Genomic DNA, 5887 nt, shown 5'->3' with positions numbered 1-5887 from the left:
GCTGATGTCTTTATTTCTCCCTTTGCTAGTTTAACTTATAATTATGATTATTATAACTATTAATATTATTATTATCATCATCACGATAGTTATATCAAGATTATTCGGTGCATTATTTCGGTTTCTATTTTATCTGTTTCATTTTCATTCACCTCCCCACCACCACCACCACCACCACATACACACACTCCTTTCACATATAGATATATATACAAATAATATCAATGAAAATTAAGCCAGATAAATCGCTTGACACCAAAAATTTTCTAATGTATACTCTAGTTTGATGCACTATGCACATGCGTGTACGTGTGTGTGTCTGTGTGCATAAATGTATACATTGTGTTATAAGTTGTCGTGGTTGTCTATATTTTAAGTGCTGAAAAAATATTCATTAAAAAAAAAATTACACAAAATTTTCTAATTGGAATCTTCTCTCTCCCCTAGATAGATACATTTTGTTGCTAAACCATATCTAGCCTGTTCCTTACGGATACGATATGCATACAATTAATTACCTATATCTAAATATATATATATATATATATATATATATATACCCCTCTTGCAAACAAATGAATGCATAATTATACTCACACACACACATACATACATACGTACATAGAGATAGACATAAATTTATTAACAATCAAATTGCATGAAAAGTAACATTTCAATTTGGGAAAATTTTTCACTAATTCATAAGAAAAAAAAATGTATAAAATAAAAAATAAAGATGAAATTGACAAAAAAACGAACTAAGAATTTCTATATTCCTATAGAAACAGCTGTTCATTTCTATCAGTCTAACCAAACAATATACAATCTCTGCAAAATTATTATTAATAATAATAATAATAATACTATCAACTAACAAGTATATAAATTGTCTTGATTGTAATGTCGTCTTTTAAATGTACACATGTATACCGATTTTCAATAGACATACATTAAGGCATGTGGTTTTAATTTCATAAGTTTAAATATAGATATGTTTGTTTGTTTGTGTTTCTATTCGTATATCTATAAGTGTGTGTATAGTTGGGGACAAGGATGACATGTGTGGTTTTTAATACTTTTTATATATGGTATTTATCACACAGAGATTACGATGATTTTTGTATGTTTCTTCCTCCCCCCTCTCTCTCTCTCTCGCACACACACACACACGCGCACAGATACACAAGTATGTTTTAACACCTTACTCATACACATATAAACTTAATGGTTATGGTATCTAATTCATTTACTTCGATATATACAAATGTTGTTTTAATTCTATCTTTACCAATAATAAAAAAAGTGATTTTCTTTTAATGGAAAGTTTATCTTGTTTCCTTGTGAAATAACTACCTACATTTTCTTTACTGAATTAATTTATAATAATAATCATCAAAATTTCTACCGCACAATTTATAAACGTCGACAATTGACGACAGTGACTTATACGTATAGTGATGATAATAGTAAATAAGCTGTCAATGTAGTCATTCTCCTTCTCTCTTTCACCCTAATCATATGTGTAAACATACCAGCAACAACAACAACAACAACAAAAATGTACAGAAAAATCATACACAACATACCTGCTCACATATACTTACAAACATGGGTACATTCAAACCAATATAGTTTATTATTATTTTCTTTTTTCGTGTGTGGTGGCAGTCATGGTAAGAAAGGAAGTATCCTTTTTTTTGTTTCTTTAACAAGAAAGTTCTCGTCCGAATTATGTTGTGTTTTTTGTTTTACAAAGAAACCAATAATCAAATATATATTTTTTTCTAATAATAAATAGTATATGGGAATTTTTATTTAAGGTTAATCAACATATTAAGCTTATACATTGGAAGAGTTATGTTAATTATGAAATAGATCGATTTTCATTATAAATTGTAATCTGTAGAAGAAATAGTCTGGAAATTGTAATGAATGTTAAGGAATAAAGTCGGGGAATAAATGTATATGGGTTAAAAGAAAATGAAGATTTTTCTGATGAGTTAATCGGACTAGATTATCGCCTGAAATTCAAAAATACCGTTAGATGCTGGCTGGCTCAGTATTCTAGTGATTAAGCGTTCGCGCGTGAGAATGGCAGGTCCTGGGTTCGAATCTCGTGGGGCGGGATCGTGGATTTGCACTGTTTCTAATGTAACAAATTACTTATTCATCTCATATGAATTTCGAACAGTTAGAACTTATATGCAGATGGATAGTGGTTAGCAGTAGAATCCAGGACGTACGCTTCGTCCTATTTGGGACTCGTCAGATGGATATACCTGCATCTCACAATTGATGTTCACTCTGGGACTCGAATCCACTGCCGTTCGCTTAAAACGTCACGTTATCCACTTAACTACTGGGTCCTGATAGCCACTTGCTTATGCAATGGGGTGAAGTTATATTTACTTGGTGTTGTTTACTTGTATCTTCCCATTGTTATATAGGACTGCATTTGATCAGTCTCTTGTTGGCATACGTACATACCGTGCGTATTGCCTCGATATTGCCGTAATTCACAAGTATTATAATTAAAGATGGATAGTGGCTAGCAATAGAATCTAGAACACGCGTTTTGTTCTATTTGTAGTTAAGTGGATAACGCGATAGCATTTGAAACGAACCGTACTGGATTCGAGTCCCAGAGTGAACATCAACTATGAGATGCAGGTACATCCATCTGACGAGTCCCAAATAGAATTAAATGTACTTACTAGATTCCACTGCTAACCGCTATCCATCTTTACTTATAATACTTGTGAATAAAGGCAATAACGAGGTATTACGCACAGTATGCATATATGCTAATAAGAGACTGATCAATTTCAGTCCTAAACATCAAAAGAAAGATTCAAACAAACAATAGCAAGTTAGAAATTGACTTCATTTTTTCAAGATCATTATATATATACACCTTAAACAAATATGTATAGATGTATAATTATATAGTTTGGGAAGTTAGTGGCGCACTAATTTTTTCGCCTTTAATATTTCTTGCTTAAAGACTTTCAAATGATATTTCATTGATAATACAGCTTAATGGATGAATTATAGTCAATACAGGATGTGTATTTTGTCCTATCAAAGATTCATCAGACGGTTGTACCTTCATTCTATCTTGTTGGTTTTAGTATTGGAACTAGATCGCAGCACATTTCGTTTGAAAAGCTAATGAATCTATATAGTGACCAACTTGTTCAATGATTATGATGTTTGTTTCATTATCAGTGACAGTCTTGCTATTCAGGATTTAAGTGTGAAAAAAATGTCCATATATGGAAAGCTCATGTAGGATGGGGTCGCTAACTCATGCCCAACCCTCCTCCTTTATCCGGGTTTTGGACGAGAAGTAGCCCCGGAGGGGCCCCAGGAAAAATCGGAGAACGCTGGTCGGCGGCCTATGATCCATTGGGAGTAACAGGAGTAAGTAAGTAAGGACAATATAAATTGATCAAATCTAAAGTATATAAGCTAATTCGTTTTTTTCTTCGTAAGTAGAATCCAAGCAAATCATTGTCATGACCATATAATCCTTTATGTGAAGTTGTAGTTTCATACCGCCTTTGTTAAATGCTTCCTACTTTTTATTAGTTCTTCAAATAAAATCAGTTTCCCAACCGTATTTCAGTGACTTTCTTTTCGGCAATATCAGTTACTCATACTATACAATCATATTTTTAATGAACTTACAAGTAAAATAATCTAGTCAAAGATAGGAGGATGATTACATCATACCATGTATCAAAGAAAGTTGCTTAATCATCGAGAATTGAAGAGAGGTAATAAGATGAAGCTAAATGCAAGAAGGATAATTGCCCACTTGACGAATATAGTAAGGGTGAAGAATAAATTAAAAACATGAAGGTGAAAATAACGAATAACTGAAATTAAGGAGATTAAATAGATTAGAAGAATGTAATAAAAGTAAATCACCATTTATGAAATCTATGTTATAGGGTTATAGAAGAATGATGGCTTTGGATATTTCAGGTTTGAAAAAAAATCGGGTTTCTAGTGCCTCTTCAACTCATGAGAAAGTCTGTCCTTTATACATCCACGAATGATGGAGCGGCTAAAAAGGAGGATACGAAACTTGGTGATATAAAAAGTTTTTCTTAATAATTTCGTTAGACGATTCTTCGAAATCTCCACAGCAGTATTCCCCTCGGACACAATTTTCATAGAGTTATCTTAGAAACTAAATGACGTTTTTCAAATATTAATTTAGATTTCATGTTTCTCTCAACAAGTCTGGGTGGATAGTTGGAATTTGAATAGGTCCATATCTATCGTGTCTGCTAAAAATACTCGTCTAGATTGAATTAAACTCATTTTCCTATTTAATAAAACCCAGCTATGAAAATTCATGAAATGTTCATTTCAAGTTGATTTTCGGATATATATAGATCTTCATAATTGATTGCGTGTCTAGTCCTTACTAGGCCCGATCGAATGCTACCGACCATGTTGCAATGTGGCCACCAGCCTAGGTGACTCGACACTGCGTGCACTATTGTGAGATTAGATGGTGGTTGGAGGTAGTCGACAGGAAACCCTGGACCCGGGTTTCGTGCTACTTGGCACTCGTCAGCAAGGTGTACTTGTAATCGATAGCATTCGATCGGCACTAGTAAGGACTAGACACACAATCAGTTGAAATTACATCTCAGTCCTACAGGAAGTCGGTCGCGGCTCGGATAGCTCAGTGGTAACGTCTCTGACTGTGAAGCTGGGTGACACGAGATCGAATCCGCCAGGGAGCACCAGTTCCTTCAAGATTACAGATACACCTTGCTGACGAGTGCCAAGTAGCACGAAACCCGAGTCCAGGGTTTCCTGTTGACTACCTCCAACCACCATCTAGATCTTCATAATGTACCATCTTATCTTCTATTTAGTACTCGTATTAAGACAATTAAAGCAAATAATTTCTATACTTATGATAACTAACAAATATTCTATCACTTTCACCCCTATACAAAAACTTATAGAATAAACATAACTATAAGAAATAGGAATATAAGATAGAATTAAAAGAGGTGAACACCTGCATTTAAATTGGGAATGTCTCCTGTTCAACATCTACATTACTATAGAAACTATTCAAGTATATACGTGTAGTAGATACACACCAAAAAATATTTTATCTTGGATAAATTTATGTTAATGAATGTTAGAAATAAAATCAACGATCATCAATATAATTATAATCATGAGAATGATTATAATTATAATTATTAAGAGAGAAAAAAGTATACATAGTTCACAAATCTATAAAGTCTTAAATCGAGTTCACATTTGCAATATGGATTATTTAATTGTTTTGTTTTAGTTAATCAGTGTATATTGAAAATTGAATGGCGCCAGTTTTGAATTCGTTCGAAAATCTTATGTTTGAATTTTCTCATGAATAAAAAAAGAAAAGAAAGGGAGACAATTTGAAACAAAAATATTTTTAATGAATCTAGTTATGATATTGAAAGAAATAAATTAATCCATTTGAGATTCCACCGCTAGTCACCATCCATCTTTAATCATAAAACTTGTAACCCAAGGTAGTATCGAGGCAGTCCACACAGGATGCACATATGCCAACAAGAGACTGATCAAATGCAGTCCTATATAACAATGAGAAGATACAAGTAAACAGCATCAAGTGAATATAACTTCACCCCATTGTATAAGCAGGTGGCTATCAGGACCCAGTAGTTAAGTGGATAACGTGACGTTTTAAGCGAACGGCAGTGGATTCGAGTCCCAGAGTGAACATCAATTGTGAGATGCAGGTATATCCATCTGACGAGTCCCAAATAGGATGAGACGCGCTTTCTGGATTCCACTGCTAACCACTATCCATCTTTGCTTATAAAGCTTGTGACTTAAGGTA

Source organism: Schistosoma haematobium, chromosome 1 (genome assembly GCF_000699445.3).
Source record: "Schistosoma haematobium chromosome 1, whole genome shotgun sequence".
NCBI lineage: Eukaryota > Metazoa > Platyhelminthes > Trematoda > Strigeidida > Schistosomatidae > Schistosoma > Schistosoma haematobium.
The sequence above is the reverse complement of the archived record's forward strand: the minus strand, read 5'-3'. Positions refer to the sequence as shown.